The 20,330-nt window shown below is 54.7% G+C and overlaps 1 pseudogene; it reads right to left on the reverse strand.

The window, feature by feature from the left end:
* Nucleotides 1-20,330, reverse strand: part of LOC137306266 (retroviral integration site protein Fli-1 homolog) — a 72,727-nt pseudogene that overhangs the window by 29,014 nt on the left and 23,383 nt on the right.

Below are 20,330 nucleotides of genomic sequence, written 5' to 3' on the forward strand. Positions count from 1 at the left end.
TGTGCGTGTATCACCTGTCTCCCTGTCACAGTGTGCGTGTGTCACCTGTCTCCCTGTCACAGTGTGCGTGTCACCTGTCTCCCTGTCACAGTGTGCGTGTATCACCTGTCTCCCTGTCACAGTGTGCGTGTATCACCTGTCTCCCTGTCACAGTGTGCGTGTATCACCTCTCCCTGTCACAGTGTGCGTGTGTCACCTGTCTCCCTGTCACAGTGTGCGTGTATCACCTGTCTCCCTGTCACAGTGTGCGTGTATCACCTGTCTCCCTGTCACAGTGTGCGTGTATCACCTGTCTCCCTGTCACAGTGTGCGTGTATCACCTGTCTCCCTGTCACAGTGTGCGTGTATCACCTGTCTCCCTGTCACAGTGTGCGTGTGTCACCTGTCTCCCTGTCACAGTGTGCGTGTGTCACCTCTCTCCCTGTCACAGTGTGCGTGTATCACCTGTCTCCCTGTCACAGTGTGCGTGTATCACCTCTCTCCCTGTCACAGTGTGCGTGTATCTCCTCTCTCCCTGTCACAGTGTGCGTGTGTCACCTGTCTCCCTGTCACAGTGTGCGTGTATCACCTGTCTCCCTGTCACAGTGTGCGTGTATCACCTCTCTCCCTGTCACAGTGTGCGTGTATCACCTCTCTCCCTGTCACAGTGTGCGTGTATCACCTGTCTCCCTGTCACAGTGTGCGTGTATCACCTGTCTCCCTGTCACAGTGTGCGTGTATCACCTGTCTCCCTGTCACAGTGTGCGTGTATCACCTCTCTCCCTGTCACAGTGTGCGTGTATCACCTGTCTCCCTGTCACAGTGTGCGTGTATCACCTGTCTCCCTGTCACAGTGTGCGTGTATCACCTCTCTCCCTGTCACAGTGTGCGTGTGTCACCTGTCTCCCTGTCACAGTGTGCGTGTATCACCTGTCTCCCTGTCACAGTGTGCGTGTATCACCTCTCTCCCTGTCACAGTGTGCGTGTATCACCTGTCTCCCTGTCACAGTGTGCGTGTGTCACCTGTCTCCCTGTCACAGTGTGCGTGTATCACCTGTCTCCCTGTCACAGTGTGCGTGTATCACCTCTCTCCCTGTCACAGTGTGCGTGTGTCACCTCTCTCCCTGTCACAGTGTGCGTGTATCACCTGTCTCCCTGTCACAGTGTGCGTGTATCACCTGTCTCCCTGTCACAGTGTGCGTGTATCACCTCTCTCCCTGTCACAGTGTGCGTGTATCACCTGTCTCCCTGTCACAGTGTGCGTGTATCACCTATCTCCCTGTCACAGTGTGCGTGTATCACCTGTCTCCCTGTCACAGTGTGCGTGTATCACCTCTCTCCCTGTCACAGTGTGCGTGTATCACCTCTCTCCCTGTCACAGTGTGCGTGTGTCACCTCTCTCCCTGTCACAGTGTGCGTGTATCACCTCTCTCCCTGTCACAGTGTGCGTGTGTCACCTGTCTCCCTGTCACAGTGTGCGTGTATCACCTGTCTCCCTGTCACAGTGTGCGTGTATCACCTGTCTCCCTGTCACAGTGTGCGTGTATCACCTGTCTCCCTGTCACAGTGTGCGTGTATCACCTGTCTCCCTGTCACAGTGTGCGTGTGTCACCTGTCTCCCTGTCACAGTGTGCGTGTATCACCTCTCTCCCTGTCACAGTGTGCGTGTATCACCTGTCTCCCTGTCACAGTGTGCGTGTGTCACCTCTCTCCCTGTTACAGTGTGCGTGTGTCACCTCTCTCCCTGTCACAGTGTGCGTGTGTCACCTGTCTCCCTGTCACAGTGTGCGTGTATCACCTGTCTCCCTGTCACAGTGTGCGTGTATCACCTGTCTCCCTGTCACAGTGTGCGTGTATCACCTGTCTCCCTGTCACAGTGTGTGTGTCACCTCTCTCCCTGTCACAGTGTGCGTGTGTCACCTGTCTCCCTGTCACAGTGTGCGTGTATCACCTGTCTCCCTGCCACAGTGTGCGTGTGTCACCTCTCTCCCTGTCACAGTGTGCGTGTGTCACCTCTCTCCCTGTCACAGTGTGCGTGTATCACCTCTCTCCCTGTCACAGTGTGCGTGTGTCACCTCTCTCCCTGTCACAGTGTGCGTGTGTCACCTCTCTCCCTGTCACAGTGTGCGTGTGTCACCTCTCTCCCTGTCACAGTGTGCGTGTATCACCTGTCTCCCTGTCACAGTGTGCGTGTATCACCTGTCTCCCTGTCACAGTGTGCGTGTATCACCTGTCTCCCTGTCACAGTGTGCGTGTATCACCTCTCTCCCTGTCACAGTGTGCGTGTATCACCTGTCTCCCTGTCACAGTGTGCGTGTATCACCTGTCTCCCTGTCACAGTGTGCGTGTGTCACCTCACTCCCTGTCACAGTGTGCGTGTATCACCTGTCTCCCTGTCACAGTGTGCGTGTGTCACCTCTCTCCCTGTCACAGTGTGCGTGTGTCACCTCTCTCCCTGTCACAGTGTGCGTGTATCTCTCTCCCTGTCACAGTGTGCGTGTATCACCTGTCTCCCTGTCACAGTGTGCGTGTATCACCTCACTCCCTGTCACAGTGTGCGTGTATCACCTGTCTCCCTGTCACAGTGTGCGTGTATCACCTCACTCCCTGTCACAGTGTGCGTGTATCACCTGTCTCCCTGTCACAGTGTGCGTGTGTCACCTGTCTCCCTGTCACAGTGTGCGTGTGTCACCTGTCTCCCTGTCACAGTGTGCGTGTGTCACCTCTCTCCCTGTCACAGTGTGCGTGTATCACCTGTCTCCCTGTCACAGTGTGCGTGTGTCACCTCTCTCCCTGTCACAGTGTGCGTGTATCACCTGTCTCCCTGTCACAGTGTGCGTGTATCACCTGTCTCCCTGTCACAGTGTGCGTGTGTCACCTGTCTCCCTGTCACAGTGTGCGTGTGTCACCTGTCTCCCTGTCACAGTGTGCGTGTATCACCTGTCTCCCTGTCACAGTGTGCGTGTGTCACCTGTCTCCCTGTCACAGTGTGCGTGTACCACCGGTCTCCCTGTCACAGTGTGCGTGTATCACCTCTCTCCCTGTCACAGTGTGCGTGTATCACCTCTCTCCCTGTCACAGTGTGCGTGTATCACCTGTCTCCCTGTCACAGTGTGCGTGTGTCACCTGTCTCCCTGTCACAGTGTGCGTGTGTCACCTCTCTCCCTGTCACAGTGTGCGTGTGTCACCTCTCTCCCTGTCACAGTGTGCGTGTGTCACCTGTCTCCCTGTCACAGTGTGCGTGTGTCACCTCTCTCCCTGTCACAGTGTGCGTGTATCTCCTCTCTCCCTGTCACAGTGTGCGTGTATCACCTGTCTCCCTGTCACAGTGTGCGTGTGTCACCTGTCTCCCTGTCACAGTGTGCGTGTGTCACCTCTCTCCCTGTCACAGTGTGCGTGTGTCACCTGTCTCCCTGTCACAGTGTGCGTGTGTCACCTCTCTCCCTGTCACAGTGTGCGTGTATCACCTCTCTCCCTGTCACAGTGTGCGTGTATCACCTGTCTCCCTGTCACAGTGTGCGTGTGTCACCTGTCTCCCTGTCACAGTGTGCGTGTGTCACCTGTCTCCCTGTCACAGTGTGCGTGTGTCACCTGTCTCCCTGTCACAGTGTGCGTGTGTCTCCTGTCTCCCTGTCACAGTGTGCGTGTGTCACCTGTCTCCCTGTCACAGTGTGCGTGTATCACCTGTCTCCCTGTCACAGTGTGCGTGTATCACCTGTCTCCCTGTCACAGTGTGCGTGTATCACCTGTCTCCCTGTCACAGTGTGCGTGTATCACCTGTCTCCCTGTCACAGTGTGCGTGTATCACCTGTCTCCCTGTCACAGTGTGCGTGTATCACCTGTCTCCCTGTCACAGTGTGCGTGTATCACCTGTCTCCCTGTCACAGTGTGCGTGTATCACCTGTCTCCCTGTCACAGTGTGCGTGTATCACCTCTCTCCCTCTCGCAGTGTGCGTGTATCTCTCTCCCTGTCACGGTGCGTGTCTCTCTCCCTGTCACGGTGCGTGTCTCTCTCCCTGTCACGGTGCGTGTATCTCTCTCCCTGTCACGGTGCGTGTCTCTCTCCCTGTCACGGTGCGTGTCTCTCTCCCTGTCACGGTGCGTGTATCTCTCTCCCTGTAACGGTTCGTGTATCTCTCTCCCTGTCACGGTGCGTCTCTCTCTCCCTGTCACGGTGAGCTGTGTCTCTCTCCCTGTCACGGTGCGTGTGTCACAAGCCTCTCTGTTAATGACGTGCTACGGTCTGTTGGTGTCTTACCAGCTGGTACGATGACCCGTTTCTCATTGGTGCTACTGTTGGTTGGACTCTCTCGCTGCTCGCTGTACGCTGGTGTGTAGGGAGCTTGGCTCGTCTCAGCTCCACTCAGCATCTTATTCCGTCTGACCACACTGCAATCAACAGGAGACTCTCTGTGTGGAGAACAGCAGGACCATCGATGGTGAATGATTGGTTCTGTAAGTCGACTCTGAATATTTTAACTGCGGTCTGACCAGGGATGGGTTCAGGGTAAATCCCCGATTGTTCCTTGTTCATTTTGTTTGCCTGTTCTCCTGAATTTTGTATTGGATTTATTAGTGACTATCTTATATTTATGGCCCCCTAGTTCCGGTCTCCCCCACAAGTGGAAACATTTTCTCTATGTCTACCCTATCAAACCCCTTTCATAACTTTAAAGACCTCTATCAGGTCACCCCTCAGCCTTCTCTTTCCTCGAGAAAAGAGTCCCAGCCTGTTCAGTCTTTCCTGATAGTTATAACCTCTCAGTTCTTGTATCATCCTTGTAAATCGTTTTTGCACCTTCTCCAGTGCCTCTATAATCTTTATATTATACGGAGACCTGAACTGTGCACAGTGCTCCAAGTGTGGTCTAACCAAGGTATACGGAGACCAGAACTGTGCACAGTGCTCCAAGTGTGGTCTAACCAAGGTATACGGAGACCAGAACTGTACATGGTGCTCCAAGTGTGGTCTAACCAAGGTATATGGAGACCAGAACTGTGCACAGTGCTCCAAGTGTGGTCTAACCAAGGTATACGGAGACCAGAACTGTGCACAGTGCTCCAAGTGTGGTCCAACCAAGGTATACGGAGACCAGAACTGTACACAGTGCTCCAAGTGTGGTCTAACCAAGGTATATGGAGACCAGAACTGTGCACAGTGCTCCAAGTGTGGTCTAACCAAGGTATATGGAGACCAGAACTGTGCACAGTGCTCCAAGTGTGGTCTAACCAAGGTATATGGAGACCAGAACTGTACACAGTGCTCCAAGTGTGGTCTAACCAAGGTATACGGAGACCAGAACTGTACACGGTGCTCCAAGTGTGGTCTAACCAAGGTATATGGAGACCAGAACTGTGCACAGTGCTCCAAGTGTGGTCTAACCAAGGTTCTATACAAGTTTAACATAACTTCTCTGCTTTTCAATTCTATCCCTCTAGAAATGGACCCCATTGCTTGGTTTGCTTTTTTATGGCCTTATTAACCTGCGTTGTGACTTGTAATGATTTGTGAATCTGTCCCCCCAGATCCCTTTGCTCCTCGACCCCATTTAGACTCTTATTTTCCAAGGAATATGTGGCCTCCTTATTCCTCCTACAAAAACGTTACACCCTTGTTCAAAAAAGGGTGCAAGGATAAACCCAGCAACTACAGGCCGGTCATTTTAACCTCAGTGGAGGGAAAACTTTTAGAAATGATAATCCGGGACAGAATTAACAGTCACTTAGACAGCATGGATTAATAAAGGAAAGCCAGCACAAATTTGTTAAAAGCAAATCGTGTTTAACTACCTTGATTGAATTTTTTGATGAGGGAACAGAGGGGGTCGATGAGGGCAGTGCGGTTGATGTGATATATATGGACTTTCAAAAGGCGTTTGATAAAGTGCCGCATAATAGGCTTGTCGGCAAAATTAAAGCCCATGGAATAAAAGGGGCAGTAGCAACATGGATACAGAATTGGCTAAGAGACAGGAAACAGAGAGTAGTGGTGAACGGTTGTTTTTCGGACTGGAGGGAGGTGTACAGTGGTGTTCCCCAGGGGTCGGTGCTGGGACCACTGCTTTTCTTGATATATATTAATGACTTGGACTTGGGTGTACAGGGCACAATTTCAAAATTTGCAGATGAAACAAAACTTGGAAGTGTAGTGAACAGTGAGGAGGATAGTGATAGACTTCAAGAGGATATAGACAGGCTGGTGGAATGGGCGGACACGTGGCCGATGAAATTTAACACAGAAAAATGCGAAGTGGTATATTTCGGTAGGAAGAATGAGGAGAGGCAATATAAACTGGAGGGCACAACTCTAAAAGGGGTACAGGAACAGAGTGATCTGGGGGTAAATGTGAGGGTGGGATTGAGGGAGACGGTCGGTGGGTGTGAGGGTGGGATTGAGGGAGACGGTCGGTGGGTGTGAGGGTGAGATTGAGGGAGATGGTCGGAGGGTGTGAGGGTGAGATTGAGGGAGACGGTCAGTGTGTGTGAGGGTGAGATTGAGGGAGACGGTCAGTGGGTGTGAGGGTGGGATTGAGGGAGACGGTCAGTGGGTGTGAGGGTGGGATTGAGGGAGACGGTCGGTGGGTGTGAGGGTGAGATTGAGGGAGATGGTCAGAGGGTGTGAGGGTGGGATTGAGGGAGATGGTCGGTGGGTGTGAGGGTGAGATTGAGGGAGACGGTCAGTGTGTGTGAGGGTGAGATTGAGGGAGACGGTCAGTGTGTGTGAGGGTGAGATTGAGGGAGACGGTCAGTGGGTGTGAGGGTGGGATTGAGGGAGGTGGTCGGTGGGTGTGAGGGTGGGATTGAGGGAGACGGTCAGTGGGTGTGATGGTGGGATTGAGGGAGATGGTCGGAGGGTGTGAGGGTGAGATTGAGGGAGACGGTCAGTGTGTGTGAGGGTGGGATTGAGGGAGACGGTCGGTGGGTGTGAGGGTGGGATTGAGGGAGGTGGTCGGTGGGTGTGAGGGTGAGATTGAGGGAGACGGTCAGTGGGTGTGAGGGTGAGATTGAGGGAGACGGTCAGTGGGTGTGATGGTGGGATTGAGGGAGACGGTCGGTGGGTGTGAGGGTGGGATTGAGGGAGGTGGTCGGTGGGTGTGAGGGTGAGATTGAGGGAGACGGTCAGTGGGTGTGAGGGTGGGATTGAGGGAGACGGTCAGTGTGTGTGAGGGTGGGATTGAGGGAGACGGTCAGTGGGTGTGAGGGTGAGATTGAGGGAGATGGTCGGTGTGTGTGAGGGTGGGATTGAGGGAGACGGTCAGTGGGTGTGAGGGTGAGATTGAGGGAGACGGTCAGTGGGTGTGAGGGTGGGATTGAGGGAGACGGTCAGTGTGTGTGAGGGTGGGATTGAGGGAGACGGTCAGTGGGTGTGAGGGTGAGATTGAGGGAGATGGTCGGTGTGTGTGAGGGTGAGATTGAGGGAGGTGGTCGGAGGGTGTGAGGGTGGGATTGAGGGAGGTGGTCGGTGGGTGTGAGGGTGAGATTGAGGGAGGTGGTCGGAGGGTGTGAGGGTGAGATTGAGGGAGGTGGTCGGAGGGTATGAGGGTGAGATTGAGGGAGACGGTCAGTGTGTGTGAGGGTGAGATTGAGGGAGACGGTCAGTGTGTGTGAGGGTGAGATTGAGGGAGACGGTCAGTGGGTGTGAGGGTGGGATTGAGGGAGACGGTCAGTGGGTGTGAGGGTGAGATTGAGGGAGATGGTCGGAGGGTATGAGGGTGAGATTGAGGGAGACGGTCAGTGGGTGTGAGGGTGAGATTGAGGGAGATGGTCGGAGGGTATGAGGGTGAGATTGAGGGAGACGGTCAGTGGGTGTGAGGGTGAGATTGAGGGAGACGGTCAGTGGGTGTGAGGGTGGGATTGAGGGAGACGGTCAGTGGGTGTGAGGGTGAGATTGAGGGAGATGGTCAGTGGGTGTGAGGGTGAGATTGAGGGAGATGGTCGGAGGGTATGAGGGTGAGATTGAGGGAGACGGTCAGTGGGTGTGAGGGTGAGATTGAGGGAGACGGTCAGTGGGTGTGAGGGTGAGATTGAGGGAGATGGTCAGTGGGTGTGAGGGTGGGATTGAGGGAGACGGTCAGTGTGTGTGAGGGTGAGATTGAGGGAGACGGTCAGTGGGTGTGAGGGTGGGATTGAGGGAGACGGTCAGTGGGTGTGAGGGTGAGATTGAGGGAGACGGTCGGAGGGTATGAGGGTGGGATTGAGGGAGACGGTCGGAGGGTGTGAGGGTGAGATTGAGGGAGATGGTCGGAGGGTGTGAGGGTGGGATTGAGGGAGGTGGTCGGTGGGTGTGAGGGTGGGATTGAGGGAGATGGTCGGTGGGTGTGAGGGTGGGATTGAGGGAGACGGTCAGTGGGTGTGAGGGTGGGATTGAGGGAGGTGGTCGGAGGGTGTGAGGGTGGGATTGAGGGAGGTGGTCGGTTGATGTGAGGGTGGGATTGAGGGAGATGGTCGGAGGGTGTGAGGGTGGGATTGAGGGAGACGGTCAGTGGGTGTGAGGGTGAGATTGAGGGAGATGGTCGGTGGGTGTGAGGGTGAGATTGAGGGAGGTGGTCGGAGGGTGTGAGGGTGAGATTGAGGGAGGTGGTCGGTTGATGTGAGGGTGGGATTGAGGGAGGTGGTCGGAGGGTGTGAGGGTGAGATTGAGGGAGACAGTCAGTGGGTGTGAGGGTGAGATTGAGGGAGGTGGTCGGAGGGTGTGAGGGTGAGATTGAGGGAGACGGTCAGTGGGTGTGAGGGTGAGATTGAGGGAGGTGGTCGGAGGGTGTGAGGGTGGGATTGAGGGAGGTGGTCGGTTGATGTGAGGGTGGGATTGAGGGAGATGGTCGGAGGGTGTGAGGGTGGGATTGAGGGAGATGGTCGGAGGGTGTGAGGGTGGGATTGAGGGAGGTGGTCGGAGGGTGTGAGGGTGGGATTGAGGGAGACGGTCGGAGGGTGTGAGGGTGGGATTGAGGGAGACGGTCGGAGGGTGTGAGGGTGGGATTGAGGGAGGTGGTCGGTTGATGTGAGGGTGGGATTGAGGGAGACGGTCAGTGGGTGTGAGGGTGAGATTGAGGGAGGTGGTCGGAGGGTGTGAGGGTGGGATTGAGGGAGGTGGTCGGTTGATGTGAGGGTGGGATTGAGGGAGATGGTCGGAGGGTGTGAGGGTGGGATTGAGGGAGACGGTCGGAGGGTGTGAGGGTGGGATTGAGGGAGGTGGTCGGAAGGTGTGATGGTGGGATTGAGGGAGATGGTCGGAGGGTGTGGGGGTGGGATTGAGGGAGGTGGTCGGAGGGTGTGAGGGTGGGATTGAGGGAGATGGTCGGAGGGTGTGGGGGTGGGATTGAGGGAGGTGGTCGGAGGGTGTGAGGGTGGGATTGAGGGAGATGGTCGGAGGGTGTGGGGGTGGGATTGAGGGAGGTGGTCGGAGGGTGTGAGGGTGGGATTGAGGGAGATGGTCGGAGGGTGTGAGGGTGGGATTGAGGGAGACGGTCGGAGGGTGTGAGGGTGGGATTGAGGGAGACGGTCGGAGGGTGTGAGGGTGGGATTGAGGGAGGTGGTCGGAGGGTGTGAGGGTGAGATTGATTGAGGCTGTCTGTGTTATTCCTGTTTTGAAATGATTTTGTGTGGTTCAGTGTGTCGATCTCTGTCAGTTCACTCGTCTGAGTTGCTGACTTTTCCCGGACTCAGTGTGAGATCAGTGAGGGACTCACACTTTGTCCAATATTGCACATTCCCTGTGGTGTCGCCAGGCGGGTTCACTCGTTCTCTGCCGTACCTTGTACCGTTCACCTGCTCAACCTCCCGTTTCACGGTTACCCTGCTCGTCTGGTTGATCCAGTCTTGCTCTCCCACCTCCGGACTCCCTTTCCCCGTCTGACCGTAATCACTGGACGGTATCTCTGACTTCATCAGGTGTGATGCTGCGTACGAGGACTCGAAGAGAGCATGATCCTCACTGACAACGGAAAGAGCTTCCTGAACATGGAATGGGAACAGAGAGGGTGAGAGACTGTTCACATCCAGATCGGGGCATTATCTGACATTCACACAATAACCGACTCTCACTGGGGTACGGGTCCCACACACACCGACTCTCACTGGGGTACGGGTCCCACACACACCGACTCTCACTGGGGTACGGGTCCCACACACACTGACTCTCACTGGGGTACGGGTCCCACACACACCGACTCTCACTGGGGTACGGGTCCCACACACACCGACTCTCACTGGGGTACGGGTCCCACACACACCGACTCTCACTGGGGTACGGGTCCCACAGACACTGACTCTCACTGGGGTACGGGTCCCACACACACCGACTCTCACTGGGGTACGGGTCCCACACACACCGACTCTCACTGGGGTACGGGTCCCACAGACACCGACTCTCACTGGGGTACGGGTCCCACAGACACCGACTCTCACTGGGGTACGGGTCCCACAGACACCGACTCTCACTGGGGTACGGGTCCCACACACACCGACTCTCACTGGGGTACGGGTCCCACAGACACCGACTCTCACTGGGGTACGGGTCCCACACACACCGACTCTCACTGGGGGACGGGTCCCACACACACCGACTCTCACTGGGGTACGGGTCCCACACACACCGACTCTCACTGGGGTACGGGTCCCACACACACCGACTCTCACTGGGGGACGGGTCCCACACACACCGACTCTCACTGGGGGACGGGTCCCACACACACCGACTCTCACTGGGGTACGGGTCCCACAGACACCGACTCTCACTGGGGTACGGGTCCCACACACACCGACTCTCACTGGGGTACGGGTCCCACACACACCGACTCTCACTGGGGTACGGGTCCCACACACACCGACTCTCACTGGGGTACGGGTCCCACACACACCGACTCTCACTGGGGTACGGGTCCCACAGACACCGACTCTCACTGGGGTACGGGTCCCACACACACCGACTCTCACTGGGGTACGGGTCCCACACACACCGACTCTCACTGGGGTACGGGTCCCACACACACCGACTCTCACTGGGGTACGGGTCCCACACACACCGACTCTCACTGGGATACGGGTCCCACACACACCGACTCTCACTGGGTCACAGGGTCCCACACACACCGACTCTCACTGGGGTACGGGTCCCACAGACACCGACTCTCACTGGGGTACGGGTCCCACAGACACGGACTCTCACTGGGGTACGGGTCCCACACACACCGACTCTCACTGGGGGACGGGTCCCACAGACACCGACTCTCACTGGGGTACGGGTCCCACAGACACCGACTCTAAGATGGTCAAGCATCTGTCCCTAGTGGACCCTTTAAGATGGAGTTGCTCTCAGTACGAATCACCAAGTGTAGGAGCTTATCCTGTTGGGGTGAGCAGGAAGTTGAGGGAAACGGCCATCGCTGTTCACAGATTCCACATTTTTTTTTTATTCGTTCATGGGATGTGGGCGTCGCTGGCGAGGCCGGCATTTATTGCCCATCTGTAATTGCCCTTGAGAAGGTGGTGGTGAGCCGCCTTCTTGAACCGCTGCAGTCCGTGTGGTGACGGTTCTCCCACAGTGCTGTTAGGAAGGGAGTTCCAGGATTTTGACCCAGCGACGATGAAGGAACGGCGATATATTTCCAAGTCGGGATGGTGTGTGACTTGGAGGGGAACGTGCAGGTGGTGTTGTTCCCATGTGCCTGCTGCTCTTGTCCTTCTAGGTGGTAGAGGTCGCGGGTTTGGGAGGTGCTGTCGAAGAAGCCTTGGCGAGTTGCTGCAGTGCATCCTGTGGATGGTGCACACTGCAGCCACTGTGTGCCTGTGGTGAAGGGAGTGAATGCTTAGGGTGGTGGATGGGGTGCCAATCAAGTGGGCTGCTTTATCCTGGATGGTGTTGAGCTTCTTGAGTGTTGTTGGAGCTGCACTCATCCAGGCAAGTGGAGAGTATTCCATCACACTCCTGACTTGTGCCTTGTAGATTGTGGAAAGGCTTTGGGGAGTCAGAATACCCAGCCTCTGACCTGCTCTTGTAGCCACAGTATTTATATGGCTGGTCATGCCATTGAATGTCAAGGGGAGGTGGTTGGACTCTCTCTTGTTGGAGATGGTCATTGCCTGGCACTTGTCTGGCGCGAATGTTACTTGCCACTTATGAGCCCAAGCCTGGATGTTGTCCAGGTCTTGATGCATGCGGGCTCGGACTGCTTCATTATCTGAGGGGTTGCGAATGGAACTGAACACTGTGCAATCATCAGTGAACATCCCCATTTCTGACCTTATGATGGAGTGAAAGTCATTGATGAAGCAGCTGAAGATGGTTGGGCCTTGGACACTGCCCTGAGGAACTCCTGCAGCAATGCCCTGGGGCTGAGATGATTGGCCTCCAACAACCACTACCATCTTCCTTTGTGCTAGGTATGACTCCAGCCACTGGAGAGTTTTCCCCCTGATTCCCATTGACTTCAATTTTACTCAGGCTCCTTGGTGCCACACTCGGTCAAATGCTGCCTTGATGTCAAGGGCAGTCACTCTCACCTCACCTCTGGAATTCAACTCTTTTGTCCATGTTTGGACCAAGGTTGTAATGAGGTCTGGAGCCGAGTGGTCCTGGCCGAACCCAAACTGAGCATCGGTGAGCAGGTTATTGGTGAGTAAGTGCCGCTTGATAGCACTGTCGACGACACCTTCCATCACTTTGCTGATGATTGAGAGTAGACTGATGGGGCGGTAATTGGCTGGATTGGATTTGTCCTGCTTTTTGTGGACAGAACATACCTGAGCAATTTTCCACATTGTCGGGTGGATGCCAGTGTTGTAGCTGTACTGGAACAGCTTGGCTCGAGGCGCAGCTAGTTCTGGAGCACAAGTCTTCAACACTACAACTGGGATGTACTGAGGCCATGCAAACATTGTGACTTGTTTCACTGTGCAACCATCTGCAGTGGAATCCCACAGAGCTCCTGTCAACAGTTCAGTTCATCTGTGGTTTGACCGCTGCCTGTGACTATTTTAAGAGATGATTAATGTTGAGAGTGAAACATGTGTTGGCTTGAGATAATTCCCAACAACACTACAGCTCCTCTCATCATCCAGATCATGGCAGAAATTCTTCTCAGGACATTGAGGGGAGGGGCCCAGTCCCAGGGAGCAGGGCATCAGGTGAGGGGCCCAGTCCCAGGGAGCAGGGCTCCAGGAGAGGGGCCCAGTCCCAGGGAGCAGGGCATCAGGTGAGGGGCCCAGTCCCAGGGAGCAGGGCTCCAGGAGAGGGGCCCAGTCCCAGGGAGCAGGGCATCAGGTGAGGGGCCCAGTCCCAGGGAGCAGGGCTCCAGGAGAGGGGCCCAGTCCCAGGGAGCAGGGCATCAGGTGAGGGGCCCAGTCCCAGGGAGCAGTGCTCCAGGAGAGGGGCCCAGTCCCAGGGAGCAGGGCTCCAGGAGAGGGGCCCAGTCCCAGGGAGCAGGGCTCCAGGAGAGGGGCCCTGTCCCAGGGAGCAGGGCATCAGGTGAGGGGCCCAGTCCCAGGGAGCAGGGCTCCAGGAGAGGGGCCCAGTCCCAGGGAGCAGGGCATCAGGTGAGGGGCCCAGTCCCAGGGAGCAGGGATCCAGGAGAGGGGCCCAGTCCCAGGGAGCAGGGCATCAGGTGAGGGGCCCAGTCCCAGGGAGCAGGGCACCAGGTGAGGGGCCCAGTCCCAGACAGCAGGTCACCAGGTGAGGGGCCCAGTCCCAGGGAGCAGGGCACCAGGTGAGGGGCCCAGTCCCAGGGAGCAGGGCACCAGGAGAGGGGCCCAGTCCCAGGGAGCAGGGCACCAGGATAGGGGCCCAGCCCCAGGGAGCAGGGCACCAGGTGAGGGGCCCAGTCCCAGGGAGCAGGGCACCAGGAGAGGGGCCCAGTCCCAGGGAGCAGGGCACCAGGTGAGGGGCCCAGTCCCAGGGAGCAGGGCACCAGGTGAGGGACCCAGTCCCAGGGAGCAGGGCACCAGGTGAGGGGCCCAGTCCCAGGGAGCAGGGCACCAGGTGAGGGGCCCAGTCCCAGGGAGCAGGTCACCAGGTGAGGGGCCCAGTCCCAGGGAGCAGGGCACCAGGTGAGGGGCCCAGTATCAGAGAGCAGGGCACCAGGTGAGGGGCCCAGTATCAGAGAGCAGGGCACCAGGTGAGGGGCCCAGTCCCAGACAGCAGGTCACCAGGTGAGGGGCCCAGTCCCAGGGAGCAGGTCACCAGGTGAGAGGCCCAGTATCAGAGAGCAGGGCACCAGGTGAGGGGCCCAGTCCCAGACAGCAGGTCACCAGGTGAGGGGCCCAGTCGCAGGGAGCAGGTCACCAGGTGAGAGGCCCAGTATCAGAGTGCAGGGCACCAGGTGAGGGGCCCAGTCTCAGAGATCACCAGGTGAGGGGCCCAGTCCCAGGGAGGAGGGCACCAGGTGAGGGGCCCAGTCCCAGAGTGCAGGGCACCAGGAGAGGGGCCCAGTCCCAGGGAGGAGGGCACCAGGTGAGGGGCCCAGTCCCAGGGAGGAGGGCACCAGGTGAGGGGCCCAGTCCCAGAGTGCAGGTCACCAGGAGAGGGGCCCAGTCCCAGAGAGCAGGGCACCAGGTGAGGGGCCCAGTCTCAGAGATCACCAGGAGAGGGGCCCAGTCCCAGAGTGCAGGGCACCAGGTGAGGGGCCCAGTCTCATAGATCACCAGGTGAGGGGCCCAGTCCCAGGGAGGAGGGCACCAGGTGAGGGGCCCAGTCCCAGGGAGCAGGGCACCAGGAGAGGGGCCCAGTCCCAGGGAGGAGGGCACCAGGTGAGGGGCCCAGTCCCAGGGAGGAGGGCACCAGGTGAGGGGCCCAGTCCCAGACAGCAGGTCACCAGGTGAGGGGCCCAGTCCCAGAGTGCAGGGCACCAGGAGAGGGGCCCAGTCCCAGGGAGGAGGGCACCAGGTGAGGGGCCCAGTCCCAGGGAGGAGGGCACCAGGTGAGGGGCCCAGTCCCAGAGTGCAGGTCACCAGGAGAGGGGCCCAGTCCCAGAGTGCAGGGCACCAGGTGAGGGGCCCAGTCTCAGAGTGCAGGGCACCAGGTGAGGGGCCCAGTCTCAGAGATCACCAGGTGTTTCCCCATCAGCCCCGTACCCCGGTGAAGGCACACTTGCCTCTCAGTTATTAAGCAGCGATGCCTTGGTTTGCTAACTCGCTGGAGTTGGAAGGATCCAGTCATTGATGAGCAGGATTGAGATTGATTGGGTAACTGAAGAATGTATTTTATCCCCTGAGAAGAGCCTGTGATCTTGAAAGTCAATGAACGAGGGCTGCTGTCACCTTGCAGGAATTGCGTTTAGCTGTCCCAATACGTTGGTCCAGCCCTGGTCAGGTTATGGTGCCAGCTGCAAGGGTCTATGGGCTGCAATAAAATAACTCTCTGGAGTCACAAACGCCTGGTTGGCGTGACTACAACTTTCATCCGGTTTGTGCCGCCCGTAAAGGTACCAGCGGCTGGCGAGAGGAATCCAGGGATGGGCTAACCCGGAGAGAATTCGGAAGAGTCACAGAACAAATTGCTGAAAATGCCTCCGGTGAAAGATGCAAATTTGCACCAGACACCGGATACATTAAACTGTGATCAACATCACTTCTGGTTTCCGCAGTCTCTGCCGGTTTCCAGAAACAGGAAATTCGAGTTTGTGTAGTGAACAATGACTCGGTTTGGGGATCCCGCCCTTTTAATGGTTTAAAACGAATCAGGGTTTCCAAGTAATGAATTGTGCTTTTAATCAGCTTTAACCTGATTCAATCTGTAGTTCACACACCTAACCAACTAAACTGTGCAGATAGAACCAGAGATCGCAAGATTGTTCAAAGAATGATCCAATTTTTGCCTATTCTGGACCATTTGTTCCCCTTTGACCCATTTGACCCCCTTTGACCCATTTGATCCCCTTTGACCCATTTAATCCCCTTTGACCCATTTGATCCCCTTTGACCCATTTGATCCCCTTTGACCCATTTAATCCCCTTTGACCCATTTGATCCCCTTTGGCCCATTTCATACCCATTGTATTTAATTTCAGAGGAGAGTGTACCATCTCCTCATCCCTGTCCATTACTCCAGTTTCTTTCACTCAGTCCTTGGGGAACTTTAAAACAGGAAACACTCCCAGATATTAGATGGATATTTCAGACTATTGGATACAGGTCTCCATCCCATCAGATCACGACGGATATGCAGTGGCCTGCGATCTGTTCTGATCCAGAAGGTTTGTTTTGTAGAATGGATCAGGTGTTCTAATCTGAACGCATTACATTCTAGATTAAGACGGGTTAGCGTGGGAATGTGTTTGAGGTGTTATTGTTCACCTAATCAGGGTTTAATTCTGCCCCTCGAGCCTGTTCCGCCATTCAGTGAGATCATGGCTGATCTGTGACCTAACTCCATACACCCTCCTTAGCCCCATATCCCTTAATGCCTTTGGTTAACAAAAATCTATCTATCTCAGATTTAAAATTAATAATTGAGCTAGTATCAACTGCCCTTTGCGGAAGAGAGTTCCAAACTTCTACCACCCTTTGCGTGTAGAAATGTTGTGAAAGTCCTGGCTCTAATTTTTAGGCTATGCTCCCTAATCCTAGACTCCCCAACCAGTGGAAATAGTTTCTCTCTATCTACCCTATCAGTTCCCCTTAATAGCTTGAAAATTTAATTCAAATCACCCCTTAATCTTCTAAATTCCAGGGAATACATACCTAGTTTGTGTAATCTCGCCTCGTAATTTAACCCTTGAAGTCCGGGTATCATTCTAGTAAACCTACGCTGCACTCCCTCCAAGGCCAATATGTCCTTCCGAAGGTGCGGTGCCCAGAACTGCTCACAGTACTCCAGGTGCGGTCTAACCAGGGTTTTGTATAGCTGCAGCATAACTTCTGCCCCCTTGTACTCTAGTCCTCGAGATATAAAGGCCAGCATTCCATTTGCCTTTTCAGTTATTTTCTGTACCAGTCCATGACATTTTAATGATCTGTGTACACAGATCCCTAAGTCTCTTTGGACCTCCACTGTTTCAAGCTTTTCACCATTTAGAAAGTACTCTGATCTTTTTAGGTCCAAAGTGGATGACCTCACACTTGCCTACATTGAAATCCATTTGCCACAGTTTTGCACATTCACTGAATCTATTAATATCTCTCTGTAATTTTATGCTTCCACCTACACTGCTTACAATGCTGCCTATCTTTGTGTCATCGGTAAATTTGGATATGCGGCTCTCTGTCCTGTCATCTAAGTCGCGAATAAATATGGTGAATAGTTAAGGCCCCAACACTGATCCCTGTGGGGCACCACTGGTCACATCCAGCCTCTTTGAGTATCTGCCCATTATCCCTACTCTGTCCTGCCGCTCCTTGAGCTGTTCTCAGTGAGGTGGCCGACTGCAGGAGTAGGGTATCGGCTGTGCCAACGAGGAACTGGGATGAGATTGTCCAGACTTGCATCAAGCACAAAATATGAACTTTCATTCCATGAAACCAGTTTCACAGATGTGGGAGTCCTTCACCATCATCCAAAACCACAATCCAAAGTCTTACATTGTGAACTCGGTCTAAACCCAGTGTGAGGCCACCATTACAGAAAGACTCAGCTACTGAAACTGATTGAAGTCTCTCGTACTCACATTATTGCACAATTCTGCATCATGTCACAATAACTTGATGCAATGGCAGCATAACTTCCTCATCAGATCAACGTATACTTTGATACTCCCTCTACACTGTCCCATCAAACACTCCCAGGGTCAGGTACAGGGTTAGATACAGAGTAAAGCTCCCTCTACACTGTCCCATCAAACACTCCCAGGGCAGGTACAGGGTTAGATACAGAGTAAAGCTCCCTCTACACTGTCCCATCAAACACTCCCAGGGCAGGTACAGGGTTAGATACAGAGTAAAGCTCCCTCTACACTGTCCCATCAAACACTCCCAGGGCAGGTACAGGGTTAGATACAGAGTAAAGCTCCCTCTACACTGTCCCATCAAACACTCCCAGGGCAGGTACAGGGTTAGATACAGAGTAAAGCTCCCTCTACACTGTCCCATCAAACACTCCCAGGGCAGGTACAGGGTTAGATACAGAGTAAAGTTCCCTCTACACTGTCCCATCAAACACTCCCAGGTACTCCCCAGTTTATGAACACTCACTATATTGTATATATTACCAAGCAATGGGTTTTTTATGATTGACTTGTACAGCGTCAGAAAGTTTATGAGTAAAAAGTTTCTATATCTCCACATTTCATTTCAAACCCACTTTCACTTCTGTACCTTGTGATTTTACATCGATTTACAGTTACACCCTTTTCTAAATAACTGGAGGACACAGACCCAGGGTGAAAGAACATCACTTCCTCTATCCACAGAATTTCATTCTGATTAATTTGATGAGAGAAAACCAAGTGACAGCTTTAAATTTTATACTTAAATCAGCCAAATTAAACCATTTACAATGCAAGTATGTGAGAGACGAGTAATATTTCAACTAGTGTGTATATACATGTGTATATGTGTGAGTGTATATGTGTGTCTATCTATGTGTGTGTATGTGTGCGTGTTTGTGTGTGTATGTGAGGGTTTGTGTTTGAGGATGTGTGTATGTGTATGTGAGGGTGAGTGAGTTTGAGAGGGTTTGTGTTTGTGTGGTGTGAGGGCTTCTGTCTGTGTGTGTGAGGGTTTGTGTATGTATAAGGGTTTATGTATGAGGGTGTGTGTGAGGGTTTGTGTGTGAGGGTGTGTGTGGGGGCGGGTTGTGTGTGTTTGTGTATAAGGGTGTGTGTGAGGGTGTGTGTGTTTGTGTGTGAGGGTGTGTGTGAGAGGGTGTGTGTGTTTGTGTGTGAGGGTGTGTGTGAGAGGGTGTGTGTGTTTGTGTGTGTGGGTGTGTGTGAGGGTGTGTGTGAGGGTATGTGTGTTTGTGTGTGAGGGTGTGTGTGTTTGTGTGTGAGGGTGTGTGTGGGTGTGTGTGAGAGGGTGAGGGTGTGTGTGGGTGTGTGTGTGAGGCTGTGTGTGTTTGTGTGTGAGGGTGTGTGTGTTTGTGTGTGAGGATGTGTGTGAGGGTGTGTGTGTGGGTGTGTGTGAGGGTGTGTGTGTTTGTGTGTGAGGGTGTGTGTGGGTGTGTGTGAGGGTGTGTGTGTGGGTGTTTGTGAGGGTGTGTGTGTTTGTGTGTGAGGGTGTGTGTGGGTCTGTGTGAGGGTGTGTGTGAGGGTATGTGTGTTTGTGTGTGAGGGTGTGTGTGGGTGTGTGTGAGAGGGTGTGTGTGTTTGTGTGTGAGGGTGTGTGTGGGTGTGTGTGAGAGGGTGAGGGTGTGTGTGGGTGTGTGTGAGGGTGTGTGTGAGGATGTGTGTGAGGGTATGTGTGTTTGTGTGTGAGGGTGTGTGTGTGTGTGTGTGTGTGAGGGTGTGTGTGAGAGGGTGTGTGTGAGGGTGTGTGTGTTTGTGTGTGAGGGTGTGTGTGAGGATGTGTGTGAGGGTGTGTGTGTGTGAGGGTGTGTGTGAGGGTGTGTGTGTTTGTGTGTGAGGGTGTGTGTGGGTGTGTGTGAGGGTGTGTGTGTTTGTGTGTGAGGGTGTGTGTGGGTGTGTGTGAGGGTGTGTGTGTGGGTGTTTGTGAGGGTGTGTGTGTTTGTGTGTGAGGGTGTGTGTGGGTCTGTGTGAGGGTGTGTGTGAGGGTATGTGTGTTTGTGTGTGAGGGTGTGTGTGGGTGTGTGTGAGAGGGTGTGTGTGTTTGTGTGTGAGGGTGTGTGTGGGTGTGTGTGAGAGGGTGAGGGTGTGTGTGGGTGTGTGTGTTTGTGTGTGAGGGTGTGTGTGAGGGTGTGTGTGTGTGAGGGTGTGTGTGAGAGGGTGAGGGTGTGTGTGGGTGTGTGTGAGAGGGTGTGTGTGAGAGGGTGTGTGAGGGTGTGTGTGAGGGTGTGTGTGAGAGGGTGAGGGTGTGTGTGGGTGTGTGTGAGAGGGTGAGGGTGTGTGAGGGTGTGTGTGAGGGTGTGTGTGTGAGAGGGTGAGGGTGTGTGTGTGTGTGTGTGTGTGAGGGTGTGTGTGTGTGAGGGTGTGTGAGGGTGTGTGTGAGGGTGTGTGTGTGAGAGGGTGAGGGTGTGTGTGGTGTGTGTGAGAGGGTGTGTGTGAGAGGGTGTGTGAGGGTGTGTGTGAGGGTGTGTGTGGGTGTGTGTGAGAGGGTGAGGGTGTGTGTGGGTGTGTGTGTTTGTGTGTGAGGGTGTGTGTGAGGGTGTGTGTGTGTGAGGGTGTGTGTGAGGGTGTGTGTGAGAGGGTGAGGGTGTGTGTGGGTGTGTGTGAGAAGGTGTGTGTGAGAGGGTGTGTGAGGGTGTGTGTGAGGGTGTGTGTGGGTGTGTGTTAGAGGGTGAGGGTGTGTGTGTGTGTGTGTGAGGGTGTGTG

Source organism: Heptranchias perlo, chromosome 42 (assembly GCF_035084215.1).
Source record: "Heptranchias perlo isolate sHepPer1 chromosome 42, sHepPer1.hap1, whole genome shotgun sequence".
NCBI classification, from domain to species: domain Eukaryota; kingdom Metazoa; phylum Chordata; class Chondrichthyes; order Hexanchiformes; family Hexanchidae; genus Heptranchias; species Heptranchias perlo.